This window comes from Lissotriton vulgaris, chromosome 1_1, assembly GCF_964263255.1.
Source record: "Lissotriton vulgaris chromosome 1_1, aLisVul1.2, whole genome shotgun sequence".
Taxonomy (NCBI): domain Eukaryota; kingdom Metazoa; phylum Chordata; class Amphibia; order Caudata; family Salamandridae; genus Lissotriton; species Lissotriton vulgaris.
In genome coordinates this window covers 84,996,808-85,014,993 of record NC_141685.1, presented here as the reverse complement: position 1 = coordinate 85,014,993, position 18,186 = coordinate 84,996,808, and the positions used below count along the sequence as shown (strand labels likewise).

Genomic DNA, 18,186 nt, shown 5'->3' with positions numbered 1-18,186 from the left:
CTATTTATTAAAGGAAGCTCTAGCGGTGTAGCCGACGTCACTGTGGTTGATGCACTTGAGGACGGACTTTCTGGGGGCAGAACTGGGGATTGGCTCAAGCCTAAGGATTGCCTCCTCTCATTATTAATCTTACTGACCTTTTGTATAACATAGGAGTCCATAGCATTGAGTGACTCAGTAGCAGCGGGTGCCAATTTCTTCTTCACCATGTTGCCTACAGACTGTAGCGAGTAGTCAAGATGGATGAGCGGTATAACAGGGTAGGGGTCAGGTGCGATGGGCAAATGGCAGCTATACAATGAGTTATAGGCAACTTTGAACCATACCTTATTGATACAAAACAATGGACGTCAGGGAGGTGGCCTCGCCTAGCCTTCTCGGGCCTCTGAGGGCCACAGAGGGCCCGCCCTTTGCCCGGGCTTCGCCCCGGGTGTCCCGCGACGGGGGGGGGCTCGCTTCCTTTGAAGCCCCTCCTGTCGCATTGATCGCGTCAGGGAACACGCAGCCGCAAAGGTTCACGGGACCTGTAGTCCCGGAGCGGCGGCGCGACTGGCGGCAATGAGGTGCTGTCGGCGCTGGACCAAGGGTGGTCCTCCGGCTCCAAAGTTCTCGTGGCTCTTGCACTTCTGTCCACACGAAAGGTAAGCTTCAGTATGCTCCGCTACTTTGTTTGGCAGGACCCCCCGCTCCGCCGAGGGCTCGCTTCCTTTGAAGCCCCTCCTGTCGCGTTGATCGCGTCAGGGAACGCGCCGCCGCAAAGGCTCACGGGACCTGTAGTCCCGGAGCGGCGGCGCGACTGGCGGCAATGAGGTGCTGTCGGCGCTGGACCAAGGGCGCTCCTCCGGCTCCAAAGTTCTCGTGGTACAGTAATATAGATCAACCACTACAAACGGACACCACACCAGGATAGTTAGGCAAGAAAATACCGTCTTTCTAAAAGTGGTATTTTCAAACACAGAATGGTAAAACCAACTTTACTGAAAGATGCATCTTACCATTCTGAGTTCAGGCATACTAGACTCGACTCTCCACCTGCTTCCCTGAGTCAGTTAGAATTGTAGGATGCTATAACCAAACTGCTCATTCTGGCCTACGGGGAACAGGTTGCCTTACAATAGGGATAAACGCGCTCATGGTGATTCACTACTAGGTCATGCCACACACTCCAGGGCATGACCAGCCTTCTACTTACAACGCACCCTGCCCGCAGATCTTCATTAGGTGTGACCAACATGCAGTGAAGTGAAGGTTCACAGACCATTGAGTGGTTGCACTCACCGAGTCACACAGCAGCCCCAGGCTGCGTACGGCACTCCACAGTGGCAGGTCTGAGTCATACTTTATGAGTTGCTCCGGAGGGTGGCACAATTGGTGCTGCAAGCCGACCAGCAGCATTTGATTTACAAGCCCGGGCACCCCTGTGCACGATACTAAGACCTGACAGTAAATAAAATACACCAATCATGGAATCTCGAATTAAACACCAAGATTCCAAGGAGCACTTGCACTGCGGCACTGAATGGCAGTGGCGCAGTGCCCAAAGCGTCTAAACCAGCAAACATCAAAAACAGAGGAGGCAATCCGTCAAAAAGAGAAAGGGAGACCCACGCCAATGGTACTAGGTCTAACAAATGCAATAACACAGGCCGTGTAATAGAAGAATCTGATGCAAACAATGCAATATCACAGGACAGGCACTAGGAGAATTTCATGCGAACAATGCAAAAACAGAGACCAGGTACTAGGAGAATCTGATGCAAACAATGCAGTAACTCAGGCTAGGCACTGGGAGAAACTGATACAAACAATGCAATAACACAGCCCAGGCTCTAGGAGAATCTGACGGAAACAATGCAATAACACAGGCCAGGGACTGGAAGAATCTGATGCAAACAATGCAATAACATGGGCCAGGCACTAGGAGAATCTGAAACAAACAACGCAATAACACAGGCCAGGCACTGGGAGAAACTGATACAGACAATGCAATAACACAGCCCAGGCACTAGGAGAATCTGACGCAAACAATGCAATAACACAGGCCAGGCACTAGGAGAAACTGCTACAAACAATGCAATAACACTGGTCAGGCACTAGGAGAATCTGAAGCAAACAATGCAATAACACAGGCCAAGAACTAGGAGAATCTGACGCAAACAATGCAATAACACAGGCCAGGCACTAGGAGAAACTGATACAAACAATGCAATAACACAGGCCAGGCACTAGGAGAGTCTGAGCAAACAATGCAATAACACTGGTCAGGCACTAGGAGAATCTGACGCAAACAATGCAATAACACTGGCCAGGCACTAGGAGAATCTGACGCAAACAATGCAATAACGCAGGCCAAGAACTAGGAGAATCTGACGCAAACAATGCAATAACACAGGCCAGGCACTAGGAGAAACTGATACAAACAATGCAATAACACTGGTCAGGCACTAGGAAAATCTGAAGCAAACAATGCAATAGCACAGGCCAGGCACTAGGAGAATCTGACGCAAACAATGCAATAACACAGACCAGGCACTAAGAGAATCTGACGCAAACAATGCAATAACACTGGTCAGGCACTAGGAGAATCTGACGCAAACAATGCAATAACACAGGCCAAGAAGTAGGAGAATCTGACGCAAACAATGCAATAACACAGGCCAGGCACTAGGAGAAACTGATACAAACAATGCAATAACACTGGTCAGGCACTAGGAGAATCTGACCGACCCTAGTTAACTCAGCCAAATCACTAGGAATTATATTAGATGAGAACCTCGACATGAAAGAACACATCAACTCAATGGCTAAGAGCGCCCGCTTCCACTTGAACTATCTAAGAAAACTGAAACCCTTTATCTCAGAAGCGGATCTAAAACTTGCCATCCAATCGCTAGTTATTTCAAGGATCGAATATGGCTGCACCACGTTAGCTGGCCTACCGAAAACATCGACGGCACCATTAAAGGCCTGTCTCAACGCAGCGGCAAGACTCATCACGGGAACCAGGAAATTCGACCACATATCTCCTCACCTGAAGGCACTAAACTGGCTACCTTATGAAGCTAGAATTAAAATGAAGATAGCCTGTATTTCCCACAAAGCGATCCACTTCAACACGCCTAGATATCTAGCCAAGAAAATTAAACTATCGGGAGGTAACAGACCAACCAGAAGCGCTAAAGAGTTGCTATTGAAGCCGGCCTTCTTCCGAAAGAAAAAGACATATGACCGAGCATTCTCCGGAGCCGCCCCCAGAGTCTGGAACTCAATCCCTCCTAACATCAGGAAGATTAAAAACACTGCAACATTTAAACGGGAACTGAAGAACCACATGATGAGTATATACCCTACATAAAGATCCCTACAGACTACTGGTGTGAACATTTATGCCAAAAGAGGATCAGACTCATCTTGAATCATTTGAAGATCGACAAGACAAAGGACTGATTACCGCGCAAACACCGGCTGTACACCTTACTGCTACCTCATATTTATATGATCTCTACACTGCATCTCCCACCTGAAAGATACTACCTATACCTTACTTTGTTTATCTTTACGATCCTCGCTACTATCTAAACTATCTCTACTCTCAGTGCTAATCTACTTAGATAATTGTACTTATAATACTATGTAACCCTACCTCACCGAGCCGAATATTTGACTATGACTCAAGCTTTACGTTATGCACCTCTTAATGGTAATGGCACAGGCGCTAAGAATTTATTTATCTAAATCGCCCTAGATAGTATATCACCATCTACCTCACCTGTTTTGTTTTGTTGTTATAATTGCTACTATAATGTCAATCTGTAATCGTCTATGTTAAGCGCTCTGATACCCACGGGTCTTGTTCGCGCTATATAAAACACTATAAATAAATAAATAAATAAATAACACAGACCAGGCACTAAGAGAAACTGATACAAACAAAGCAATAACACTAGTCAGGCACTAGGAGAATCTGACGCAAACAATGCAATAACACAGGCCAAGAAGTAGGAGAATCTGACGCAAACAATGCAATAACACAGGCCAGGCACTAGGAGAAACTGATACAAACAATGCAATAACACTAGTCAGGCACTACGAGAATCTGACGCAAACAATGCAATTGAAAAACAATGGGAGAGATAGGGAAGTGCAGGAACACTCTCTTGATCCCCAGTAATATATGAATAAACAAAAGAAGAGAGGTTAATGTCTCTAATAAGCCACTTGGATGGAGCCACCAGATTTAAGATAATCGCACCCTATTTGGGTTTTAAGGAAAGCCCTCACACACCGACCTAGTCAGTGTCATGCTTCATCATCGGGCCCCACCGAAGAGACCTAGTGCCTCTTCGGTGTGCTGCGACGCCAGAAGACTGCGGAGCTGGTATTGTGTAAAGGGTGTGTTGTGAGGATAAATAAACTTAAACTTAAAAGTGTCTAAAGGGTATCTAAAAAAAGGTTTATTAGTGATCCCTAGGACACGAATACAAGAGTTCTATGTGTCTGAATTGTAAAGCCAAGGTAATGGTTGGTTTAATTCAGAATTAATATATCATTAGTATGTCAACATGTTTCAGCCTTAGTATTGGTTTGATTTTACCTAGGCATTCGTCAGGACAATGATAAACCCCGGCGGTATGGACTCTCTAATCGTCCACCCTAACCTGGGGACGTGAAAGTGAAAAAATAAAAAGTGTTTAAAGTGCATAAAAATAGGAAGAGCAAATGCTCATTCCAAAAAACACTCCTAGTTTGGAGTGTCTCGGCACCTGTAGAACAAAAAGTACGAACAGACATATAAGACAAACAAACAATTATTTGTAGGGCTCTGCCAAAGTACTTTACGGTTCATGGTGTTCCAAATCAGTGGCAACAAACGTGTTCCCAGAATAACTACTAGCGTTAAGCACCATCCACATACCCTCTAGGGATGATAAAACTAGTTCTGGGAAGTGTAGTGAAAAAAGTGATTTAAAATAAGCCATCAGTGGCTTCAAGGGGTTAAAATCTCATGGTATGAGTGTTTCAGAGGATCAATAGACAAAGAGTCAGTGACCCCCACACGCAAGTATAATATAAAAACAAGTCTCACTTTAAAGATTGGCGCTATCTGCACCATGGGTCTCAGGAGGGGGGATGGAGTGTCCCTGGCACATCCTAAAGGTAAGAAAACATAGGCTAGAAACATACGGAATCGCGATTGACTTAGCTCGATAGTATGGAGTTGATCCGATCCTCATTGCAGCATTACTCACGCCCTCAGCACTCTCAGCCCGCTTGTACACCTAGTACTACCTCTACCGGACCCCGACGATGGAGAGCGGGGCCGGTGGATTTGTTTTTAAGGGGCTGTGAAACGCTGTTCGCGCTCTTCCGGGTGGGCGTGGCTAATCCCGACCGAGGCCAGGGTGTTCTATCCCGTGGGCGCGGTCGGTGAAAACGAGTGAAAACGAGGCTTGGATGCACTCGTTGTTATAGCAACCTCGTGTTATTTCTCCAGATAGAGGCTTGCATTTAGCAGGCCAATCCTTTACAACGAGCCTTGGTTGTCCTCGTTGCTGTGGTAACCTCGTTTAATTTCTCCTGACCGAGGCTTATTTTTAGTGGGCCGATCATTGAATTCAGGCTTCGTTTTGTAGATTTTTAAAGGGAATACAATCAAACACATAATAATGAATGTGTATGGCGGTAAGACATGGTAGTATTTCTTGCCATGCAAGACATTGCATGGTGTTTATTTAACAGCGGGGCTTGCTGTTACGCCAGTATAACACAATTTGAGTTGGCTTGTGTGTTTGATTGAGATCTGCTTGTATATAACCGTTATTTTAAGAGCGTGGGGTAAATTACGCGCAATGTTTTCTACATGAATATAAATATTATCAGAAACTGGAAATTAGTTTCTTGGTGTTTACAGCATTGGCGTTTGTTTCTAAATGGAGCGCTACTGATCGGACATACATGGTTGGTGACTTTGGCAAACATTAGAATCAAAGGGTTTCAGTTGAGTACAGTATTCCATGGGATATCATCATTGAGCCCAATGATGTTGGTTCCTAGACGGTACACCCACCGTTGTTCTTTCTCAAAGAGTCTGGTAGGGATGTTTGTGGTACCGGTAAGTGCACTAGGAGTAACTGACACAAACAATGCAATAACACTGGTCAGGCACTAGGAGAATCTGAAGCAAACAATGCAATGACACAGGCCAAGAACTAGGAGAGTCTGATCCAAACAATGCAATAACACAGACCAAGAACTACGAGAATCCGACGCAAACACTGCAATAACACAGGCCAAGGGCGAGGAGAATCTGAGGCAAACAATGCAATAACACAGGCCAGGCACTAGAAGAAACTGATACAAACAATGCAATAACATTGGTCAGGCACTAGGAGAATCTGGCACAAACAATGCAATAACACAGGCCAGGCACTTGGAGAATCTGACGCAAACAATGCAATAACACAGACCAGGCACTAGGAGAATCTGACGCAAACAATGCAATAACACTGGTCAGGCACTAGGAGAATCCGACACAAACAATGCAATAACAAAGACCAGGCACTAGGAGAAACTGATACAAACAATGCAATAACACTGGTCAGGCACTAGGAGAATCTGATGCAAACAATGCAAAAACACAGGCCAAGAACTAGGAGAATCTGATGCAAACAATGCAATAACACAGGCCAGGCACTCGGAGAAACTGATACAAACAATGCAATAACACAGGCCAGGCACTAGGAGAGTCTGAGCAAACAATGCAATAACACTGGTAAGGCACTAGGAGAATCTGACGCAAACAATGCAATAACACTGGTCAGGCACTAGGAGAAATAGATACAAACAATGCAATAACACTGGTCAGGCACTAGGAAAATCTGACGCAAACAATGCAATAGCACAGGCCAAGAACTAGGAGAATCTGATGCAAACAATGCAATAACACAGGCAAAGCACTAGGAGAATCTAATGGAAACAATGCAATAACACAGGCCAGGCACTAAGAGAAACTGATACAAACAATGCAATAACACTGGTCAGGCACTAGGAGAATCTGACGCAAACAATACAATAGCACAGGCCAAGAACTAGGAGAATCTGACGCAAACAATGCAATAACACAGGCCAGGCACTAGGAGAAACTGATACAAACAATGCAATAACACAGACCAGGCACTAGGAGAAACTGATACAAACAATGCAATAACATAGGCCAGGCATTAGGAGAATCTGATAAAAACAATGCAATAACAAGGGCCAGGCACAAGGAGAAACTGATACAAACAATGCAATAACATAGGCCAGGCATTAGGAGAATCTGATACAAACAATCCTATTACACAGGCCAGGCACTAGGAGAAACTGATACAAACAATGCAATAACACAGCCCAGGCACTAAAAGGATGTGACGCAAATAATGTAATTTCTGGTGCAGAGGCTAGCTCTGTATATTATAGGTACAGATTTCAACCAAGTCATGGTCTCTTTACATTGTTTAAGCCAACAAGTTTTCTGCCCCACGACTGTTGGTCTTACAGACTCTATTGTGATGGGCATTAGGTGGGACGTGGCATTAGTTCACTGGGTCACAAAGGATGCCTCTGCTCAGGGCTCAAATGGGTTCTTCAGATACCAAGCACTGCAATTCTCGATCTGAGCTCTTCTGTGAAATAATGTCCGTCACACCCTCTTCCATCGCCACACGAGGTGCAACAGGCAGGTTTCTACAATAAGCCAAACCAGAGGCCCTTTCTTGAATTTGCCTTTCAACCAGTCTCCAATCAGCAAGGGAGATTTTGTTCTAATTTGCATCAGTCGCCATTAAGAAAAGAGGATCTTTTTGTTTCACCTCTGCTGGCTTCCTGCTCTGATGTGGAGACAAATGGGTTGGAACAGGGTACAGGAGGCCGGATGTGTATTCCACCCCTATGCCAGACATCCAGTGAACAACAAGGGGTTCCTCGGGGAAGCTACCAGGGGCTGCTTTCTGAAGCAGGCCACGTGCACAGAGATTGACCCACATGTAGGGACTAATCAAATGTCCTCTTCCTCTCAGATGTTCACAAGATAAACAAGGTTCTGACTCACTCAGGTTGATGCATTCAGCACCGGTGAGTCTGGAAACCTTTGGTGGGAATATAGCAAACCAGCCTACTGTTTGTAGAAGGGATGTATGCAAAGTGAATCTCCAGAAACTATCAGTTGGTAATAGTCTGTGTAACAGAAAGGCTGGATATCAGAATGAATCTAGATCTAACCGAGATTATTCATGTCCTTGTTTCCCTTCCACTGTCAGTAAAAAGCAGTGCCAGGTGCAGAGGTTACTTCTGCAAACGCCTCCTCAAAGTGAAGTAAAGTCAAAAGTAGTGCAGAGTAGCAATGTTGACCTCTGCAATCCTGATAGTGGCAGTAAAACGCAGTGCAATGTGCACAGATTTGCTTGTTTAATTAAAACCCATGGGTGTCGGTAATAAGTGGTGCAGTTTATAAATGTCCCCACATTAAATGCCCCTCGTAGTTTGTGAGTAAAAAGCAGCACACAGATATTCTGTACTTTAAACACTTCTCGAAGTGTACATAAACATCCATGCACCTTACAGATCGATAGGTACCCATTATAATATAGTGAAAAGCAATGCTTTGTACACAGATTTCCTCTTTTGTAAACACCCCTCATTGTGTTTCCTATGTAAATGTCCCTGGTAGTGTAATACACAGCAGTGCACTGCACACAGCTTTCCTCCTGTTATGGCCCCTCATAGTATGGGTAAAAGCAGTGCAGTACTGACAGATTCTCTCTGTAAATGTGCCTCAAAGTGTCAGTGAACTGCAGTGCAGAGTGGACAGATCTTCTCTTTTGTAACCTCCCCTCACTCTGCTGTAAAATAGATTTCCTCCTGTGGTCCTAACACTGCTTCGAGTGCAGGGCTCAGACTTCCTCTTCTGTTAACAAGCCTCGTGACGTAGTAAAGAACAAAGCAACGCGCACAGGTCATCGCTTCTGAAAATACCACACTTAGGGGCCGCCCTTGAAGCGTTATCTGCCCCAGTGACGGGTTCCCTGGGTGGAGAGTGGGCGTTCCCACGCATCGCCCCATAGATTTTGCCGCATTCCCAGATTCACCAACACTGGCAGACCTGGGAGTGCGTCAAAATGGAAAGGTGTAACGCGGATAAATATCTTTATTTCTCCTTCTTCCTTGCTTCGATGTGTCCTGGATTCTGCAGCGCACATGAAAGAGGAAAATGCTTCAGGGGATTGCTTTTGTGCAAGAGGGTGCCCCTTTCTGCACAAAAACAATCCTGTTTGCAAGGCACGCACTCTTGTACCGAGGTGCAGGGGTGCCGGCTTTGGGGCTAGGAGCACATTGAGCGCCAGCGCAGGGAAAGACAGGACTGCGCTGTAGAGTGTTAGATGCAGCACATTCCTGCCCTTCAGTATCACGCAGTGCAGCTAGATGGCTTGCTGAGCTGCGCTGTGTGCCCCTGTGTGTAGTAGAAGGAAGTGCAGTATGGACAGATTTATCACACTGAAGAGTAAAGAGCGGTGCAGCGTGCTGAGATTTTCTCCTTTTTAAACGCACCTCGGACTGTTGTAAAAAGTGATTCTGTTTGCAGACCACAGATGGGCTCTTAGCACCCTGCACAGAATAGTAAAAGGAGTCTACACAGATTTCCTCTTTTATTTTAAATACCACTCACAGTGTAATAAAAAGCAGTAGTGTGCACACTAGCTTTCCTCAAGATGCAGTGCAGTGTGCATAGATTTCCCCTTAAAAAAAATGATGACCACTAAAACCAGCAGGGCAAGAAGGAAAACCCCCTCTCGCCTCCCCCACAACGTCCCCAGATAGATGAGGCCAGCTCAGTTGAGCTCCTGGCAGTGATTTTTCATAGTTCCATAAGATGCAGTGCAGTGACAAAGATACCTTACAGTGTAGTAAGATAGATACAGTGTAGTGCACAAATTACTCACAGTGCAGTAAGATGCAGGACAGAGTGTAAAGATTCCTCATAGTGCAGTAAGATGCAGTGCACAGATCCCCTTTTTAACACAAATGATGCCCACAAACACACCCAGAGTTGGGAGTAAAGCCCCCCAGGCGCTCCATAATAGAAGAGCACAACCCCTCCTCCTCCAGGCCCCGGATAGAAGAGCCCAGCTCAGCCCCAGGGGCCCCCGGATAGAAGAGCCCAGTTCAGCACCAGGGGCCCCGGATAGAAGAGCCCAGCTCAACCCCAGGGGCGCCAGATAGAAGAGCCCAGCTCATCCCCAGGGGCCCCCAGGTAGAAGAGCCCAGCTCAACCCCCGGGGCCCTGGATGGAAGAGCCCCGCTCAGCCCCAGGGGCTCCCGGATAGAAGAGCCCAGCTCAGGCCCAGGGGCCCCAGGATAGAAGAGCCCAGCTCAGCCCCAGGGGCCCCGCAGATAGAAGAGCCTAGCTCTGCCCCAGGGACCCGGATAGAAGAGCCCAGCTTAGCCCCAGGGGCCCCCGGATAGAAGAGCCCAGCTCAGCCCGGCTCCTGCAGAGATTCCCTCCAGGATTATTCAGTCTATTTCTACAAACACAGCAGAAGGTGCTGACAATCTCCTACCTGAGCTTAGACCTGTGCAGACATGTCCGGGCTCTCTCCTCCCCCTGGGGCCGGGGGGTGGGGGGGGAATGGGGGGCAACAGATCTGGGGTCCGAAGGGGGGTCTGTGAGGGTCTGAAGATGGAGGTAACTGCACAGACAGACAGAGCTCCTTCCTCCTCTGCAGCAGGCTGGAAACACAAGAAGAGGCCGGAAGTGATGTCACCGCCGCTGCTGGTGCTGTCTCTGCCGCTGCTGACCCGGAAGAGGAAACCCTTCTCACTTTCATCCAATGTGCAGCTCAGTGGTTTTCATCAGCAGGCGAGGAGCTCCCTCTGGTGGCCACTGACGGAACCGCCGCCTCTAGTCAATTGAAAATGACAGTCTCTGTTTCATTAAATATATGAAAATGTTGAAACTGCCAGAATTAATCTGGACAGCGTTTTTCTAATTTCCCTGTTTCTGTGGGTAATTCTTTATATTTGGTAGGGCTGTGTATATTCAAACAGCATTCCAAATTAACTTTTGCATTTCTCTGCATTGTTTACCTGCTCACTCCCTCCCTTCAAAGGTTCACTTATAAAATAAAGAAAGAAGTAGATTGCAGTCTCAATAAATTCATAAGACAGAACAATCGGGTTTGACTCTCAGAGGTTTCTCCCTCTGTGGATGGTCCCTTGGCAGTGAGTGACCGGTGCCGGGTCTGAGGATGAGAGGGTATTCCAGCACTAATTAATGCCAGACTCCTTCATACAGACTCTTATTAGAGTTACCACCTTTGGTCATGTGTTAAGGTTTTGCAACGGCCCGGATATTAATTTTCAATAAGACTTTGGATAAAAGTATTTGTATTGATTTTTAAAATGGCTTTTCTGTCTTTGTTTACTTTAACTATCAGTCATGATTCGTTAAGGCAGCTCTAGATCACATTTTAAAGTGATTTCTGCTTATATTTGATATTTTAAGTTTGCACTGATTAGAGGTAAACATACCAGCTTTAACATATCTTCCTACTTTTGTACTCGCCGGAACATTAAAATACAGGCCATGCTGCAAAAAGACCGGCCAGGTGGTAACCCTCTCTCCTGTCATAAGTCATTCCTCGTCCACACACCATCCATGTGCAGGTGCAGGAGGGCTTCGTAGCACTGTCAGGCAAGTTGCATTTGTTGCCTCTGCAGTGACATCAGATCCAACACACACACACACATCAGAGCCTTCAAGTCTCACTCATCATGAGTGACACTCACACATTTAGAGGTTGTGCTAAAGTCTCACTCACACCTTGCTGAATCTTATAACTCAGAGAAGGGGGAGGCTAGAACTAGAATTCCATATGTGACTTTGCTCGAACTTCTACTGTGTGCAGAGTAGCCGCTTAAAGTCAAAGAGGGAGATACTATTCATTCCATAGAGTTCAGCAATCCCACTGGCCTACATATTGATAACAGTATATTTTCAATATTTGTATAGTATTGTATTGTATTCCGGACTTATATAGCGCAAAACACTGCCACCCAAAGGGTATCCTGGCGCTTTGAAAGACAAACTAGCAACGGTTACAGAGATCACACTTCACTAGGAAAGAGATAAGTTTTTAAGTTTCTCTTAAAACAGAGGAATTCACTTTGGCTATTTGTTTATGTTTATGTTTATGTTTTGGCAATTTGTATCGCGCGCAATTACCCAGAGGTGTCTAAGCGCTTAAGGATTGAAAATGGACATGTAGAGCACAGTTAGTGAGTAAACAGCCAAGTTTTTAATTGCTTCCTAAAGTTAAGGAGGGTGGGACTGATTTTAATGTTGAGGGGGAGGGCATTCCATAGTCTTGCTGTGGAGATAACAAAGCATCTGTCGCCCCACTTAGCTTTTTTTGTGTGCGGGACGTTAAGGAGATGTGCTGAGGCTGAGCGCAGGGTCCTAGAAGAAGCAAGTGGGCGGAAGGCATATTTGAGGAACTGCGGGATACATAATGCCTTGAACTTAGTCCGGCTTTTGATGGGTAGCCAGTGGAGCTGGCGGATGAACGAAGAGATGGAGCTGAACTTAGGGATGCCTAAGAGGATTCTTGCTGAGGCGTTCTGTATTACCTGAAGCTAGTTTAGAACTTTTTCTTGTGTGTTGAGGAGGAGGGCATTGCAGTAGTCAATCCTAGAAAAAAAGAGGGTTGTGATTAGGGTTTTTCCCGCTGCGGTCGGGGGGTAGGGAAGGAGCTTCTTAATTTTCCTCAATGTGAAGAAGGAAGAGGATGCCACAGTATTAACGTGGTGGTTGAAGAGCAATTTGTCGTCGAAGACGACCCCAAAGTTTCTGACTCTTGTTACAGGTGGAGGTCCCATATCACTTGGCCACCACTGTGGGGACCAACTGGGTTCTAGTTTGCTGAATGTCATGCTCTCGGTTTTATGAGAGTTTAATTTTAGAGAATTAGATGCCATCCAGGAGCTGATGGCTAGCATTCCCTCTAGGAAATTGGCTGCAACTGAATCTCCATCGTGATGGACTGACAGGACCAGCTGGGTGTCATCGGCGTAAGTTTTAAGATGAATGCCTTATGACTTAATCACCCTCGCTAAGTCCAAAACATATATTTTGAATAAGGTTGGACTTAGCGAGGAACCCTGTGGTACTCCACAGGGGAGGGAAAAAATGGGAGAAGCAAATGGCCCCAATTTTACCGATTGTGTGCGATTGGCCAGGAAGGAAGCAAGAGGGTCTTTGGCCCTGTCTCTAATGCCTATTGCTGAGACATGGTCGATCAAGGTGGTATGATCGACCATGTTGAAGGCTGCAGATAGATCTAGCAATATTAGGATTGCCGCCCCGCCTTTATCCATGGTCATCCTGATCTCATCAGCAGCTTTAATGAGCGCCATCTCCGTTCCGTGTCCTTGTCTGAAACCGAATTGAGTGTCATCCAGCAAGTGGTTGGTCTCTATGAATTCGGATAATTGTCTGTTCATTATGTTTTTAAAGATTTTGGAAGGGAACAGAAGACATGCAATAGGTCTGTAACTAGCTGGTAATACTGGGTCAAGATTGGGTTTCTTTAGCAGTGGCCTAATACTGCCATTTTTCCACACAGAAGGGTAGAAGCCTGTATGGAATATGGTGTTGCAAATGTTGGCAATGGCCGGGGCGATGACCTCTGAAATGAGGTTGAGAATGGAGTGAGGGCAAGGGTCCAAGGGTGAACCTAATTTAGTTGTGCAAATTAACTATGACATTTGTTCAATGGGGGCCTGACGAAATTTGAGAAAGGTAGGGGAGTGGGAGGTAGAATCGTCTAAGGAGACGTTCTTAGCAGGGCAGGAGTGAGGCGTGAAAGCAGAGAAAATGGAAGTGACTTTGTCGGAGAAGAAATTGGCCAAGGAGTCACAGAGGGATTGGGAGGTGTCTGGAGGGGGTCAGGGGAATTAGAAAGATGATTGACCACCTGAAAAAGTTTTTTTGCCGAGTTGTTTGCCGAGTTGATTTGGGTGATATAATAGTTCCTTTTTTCAGAAAATATGAGTTGTTTATAGTTGGCAAGAGCATTCTTGTATGTTTGTTTATCCTGTGGGTGATAGTGCTTTCACCAATGTCTTTCGAGGTTTCGGCAGTATTGTCTTTGTAGACAAAGAGGTTCAGAGAACCAAGGGGTGGAAGGGGTTCTTCGGTTTCGAGAAGTGGACTTAGGGGGGGCCAAAGTGTTAAAGGCAGTGTCAAGGCGGGTAAGGTAATTTTTAGATGCTAGTTCCGGGTCAGACTCCGTAGTATTAAAAGAGTTTGTCAGAGTGGACATTAGAAGGGAAATGTCAATGTTTTTCCAATCTCTGGTAGTCAACACAGAGGTATGTTTAGCATAGGTCGGAGAAGGCCTTTTTGGTTTGATGTTGAAGAGGACAGCAGAGTGATCCATCCAAGTAAGGGGAATAGCAGTGGGAGCCGTGATGTCCGGGTTGTTAGAGAATATGCCGTCAATGGTGTGGCCCGCTTTATGAGTGTGTGTAGTGACAGTTTGGCGGAGTCCAGCTGCCTGGAAGTCGTTAGTAAGGAGGGATGTTTCATTATCTGTAAGGGATTCTAGATGAAAGTTGAAGTCACCTAATATCGTGTAGTGGGGGGTTCCTGCCGCGGTTTCAATGAGATTATTGAGATTTGCGAGGAAATTGGTTCGAGGACCTGGTGGAATAGTAGGGTACCGGTAAAAGACTGATTTTTGGGGAGAACAATGGAGAAGAAGAGTGATTCGCAGCCTACGTGGTTAAGGGCTATGGTTTTTATGCGGAAATGGTCTCTATGAATAATGGCTAGTCCGCCACCTTTTTTTATCATTCTGTCATGACGACTTGCACAGAAGCCGTCCGGTAAAGCGGCCCTGAAGTCCGGCCCTGAGGCATTGTCGCCCCAAGTCTCTGTGATGAAGAGTAGATCAAGGGAGTGGGCGGTGATAAACTCTAGTATCTCTATTCTGTGTTTTGGGAGAGAGCGAGCGTTAATAAGAGCGGCTTGGAATGGTCTGGGCGGAGATTGAGGAGGGGGAGCAGTTATGCAAAAAGCGCATTTAAAAGGGCCTCCAATAGGATTTGAGCGGAGGGCATGTGGTGGACAGTGTAATACATTGGAGGGCATCCTAAAAGCTAGCAAATCCGCTGAGGTGTACGTGATCCTTGGAAGGTTAAAAGGTGGTTGAGCCTGACCAGGTGGTATGGCCCTGGGCCCGGTCCCGGCGCGGACGGGCGCAGATGGGCTTACCTTTGGCGCGCCTTCGGCGCACAGGTGGCGTGCCCGCTGTGCGTGTCCGCTGTGCGTGTCCGCTGCGTGAGACAGGAGGCATTAGCTAATATGGGGGAGCAACTAGAGAGCTGACCTTCGTGTTGGCCGGAAGTTGTGTGGGGACGCTTCCGGTTCCCTACACACAAACTGAACTTTCAGCGGTGGAACGGGGAACCCGCCGGGGCAATAGGTGAGTGCAGCACAGTAACGAAGTGACAATTCAATTTAGATTAAAATAGAGTAAAATGCAATTTTTCAGTCAATTACAGTAAAAACACAAGTGTGTTTAAAATCGGCTAGGAGGCGTCTTTGATCGGCGCTGCCGTCTGTCGATAAAAGCGGGCACTGACTATCTGGAGTTAACCAAGCATGAACCTAACTCAGCATGAGCCTGAAGCAATCTCAGGGATGAGTAATGCGAGTAGCGTGCGCTCGTATGTCAAAGAACAATCCAATTGTCTAGTGCTGCCCTTCAGTCTTATATGGGGGAGCAACTAGAGAGCTGACCTTCGTGTCAGCCGGAAGTGGTGTGGGGACGCTTCACCTTGACGACTGAACAGATTATACATTCGGTGTAATGTCCATTTGGATGTCTGCATTAATGATTTGGATGTTAGCTGTGCACTCATCATTCCTATAATTTCACTGATATCTCATCCTCTGACATTTTTTTTTTTAAGTTTGAGAGAAAACATGAACAGAAGCAGGAATGAAAAAACAATCAATATAATAATTCATAAAGTTATACAATAACGGTAAAGAATATGGAGTGGCATATAATAAATATAAATAAAGAAAACAATGAAAATATCCAAAGTCATGCATATAGAGTGATAAAGCAAGCATAATAAATTACAGAAAACAGAACAAATTGAAAATAGCAGGGAAAATAGCAATAAAGGGAACATTAATAAGTATTGGTGATTTTAAAGGCAATGGGGGAAATTAAGGTGGTTTGCGTACCTCTGTAGAATGAACATCATGGATTTTGGAGGAAGGGGCAGAGGAGGAAAGATAAGTTACTAGAGGAAGCCAAAGGAGATCTCATTTAATTGCTAAGGAAACAGGAGAAACATAATTAGTGTCTAGACGGTGGTGGAAACACACTGCTTTCCACCATGACCTAAAAGAAACATTAGTGGCTTGTTTCCAATTAGAGGTAATGTGATGAAAAGCAATACCTATCAAAAGATCAATGAAAGAGCAGTGTGGTGAGAATGGGGGTGTGCAGGGGATAGAGAGCCTAAAAAGATGCGAGGAATAGAAAAAGGAATCCGGAACTGAAAGATGCGTTGAATTTGAAGCCAAACTAGTTTCCAAAATTGGAGAATGGAAGGACATTCAAATAGCATGTGTTTTAAATCTGCAAGTGGACAGGGACATGACCAGCAAGTAGAGGGGGTGCCAGTGGAGAAGGTGGACAAAACAGAAGGAGTGAAAAGAGTACGGGTGTAAATAAAATATAGAGTTTGAGTTGTATTGGCAGCTATAGAGGTCTTAGGAATCTTAGACTAAATTTTTCCCATAAGACAATTGACCATTCTAATGAGAAGTCACGTTCCCAAGCCAATTCAATTTTAGATTTGGGCCTGTCAGCAGATAATCGAGCAGAGTTATAAAGAAACGATGCGGAGGGAGAGGAGGCACGTGCCAGAGAAATGGGACGAAAAGCGGCAGGAATGGGGTTGGAAATCGGTAAGGAAGCAAGATAAGGCGTAAGAAAGGGAAGCAGCGTGTTGTATTGAGATAGGGAGCTAGATGGTAAGGAAAATAGAGATTGAAGATCTAGAAAAGAAAGGGGAGTGTGATTGTGAGAGAGAAGTTGAGAGATCCAGCGAAGGTCATGTGAGTGCCAAGATTTCCAAAAGAAAGAGCGGTTACGGATCTTGAGTTGTTTATTATGCCAGATGGGTTGATCAAGAGTGGAAGAGATAGAAGGATACGATGAGGACAAATAAGGGGGAAGGAGATTGCGAGAATGAGAGATGACAGGATTACGAAAGCGAGTCAGAGAAGATGTGAAAGATAAAATTTCATGAAAATCAAAAGGAGAGATAAAGGAAGACTCAATCTTAAACCAGAGAGGGGGATAAAGAGGAAGATCGTTGGAAAGCCAACGAGCCGTTGGTTTGAGAGAAAAAGCACAATGATATGCCTTGAAATCAGGGAAGTGAACTCCAGACTGAGATTTATCCTTCTTCAAAGAGGCGAGAGCAATGCTGGTTCGTTTACCATTCCACAGGAACTTTAGTAGGATAGAATCCATTTTCTTGAAATGATAATCGGGAATACGGATAGGTATCATGGAGATAGTGTATAGTAGAAGGGGTGAGAGCATCATTTTAATGGAATTCAAACGTCCCCACCAAGACAGGAAAAGTGTGTGCCCATGAGTGAGGGCGTCATCCAATTTCTTGGAAACATAATCAAAATGTATTTTCAGAATATCAGATAAAAGAGGAGCAAACCAAACTTCCAAATATTTAATTTTGGAGGGTTTCCACGAAATACCAGAAGAATCAAAAAGATGTTTTTGGTTGAGAGAATTTAAAGGAAGAATTTCGCATTTGTCTACATTAAGGCGTTAGCCAGAAACAGCGGAGAAAGAAGAAACTTGTTGAAGAAGAGAGGGAAGAGAAGAGCTAGGATCCGAACAGTAAAAAAGAATATCATTGCATAAACCGAAAGTTTAACTTGTTGAGAGTCAAAGTGGAAACCAGAAATTGAATCATCCTGACAAATTTTAGTAAGAAAAGGTTCTAAAGCCAAAACAAATAATAACGGGGAAAGAGGGCAACCTTGTCGGACGCCTCTTTGAAGGTTGAAATAATCTGAAACTACGCCGTTGACAAAAA

At 45.4% G+C, this 18,186-nt stretch overlaps 1 protein-coding gene across 2 annotated transcripts in view; it reads right to left on the bottom strand.

Annotated features, from left to right (window-relative positions):
* Positions 1 to 18,186, bottom strand: part of LOC147737464 (uncharacterized) — a 489,484-nt gene that overhangs the window by 298,730 nt on the left and 172,568 nt on the right. The window contains exon 1 of one of the 2 annotated variants that reach the window (XR_015297554.1): positions 10,676 to 10,773. The exons of the other annotated variant lie outside the window; for it this stretch is intronic. The gene's annotated coding sequence lies outside the window, so the exon portion shown is untranslated. Of the gene's footprint in view, positions 1 to 10,675; positions 10,774 to 18,186 lie in introns of those variants that run through there. 2 annotated transcript variants of the gene reach the window in all.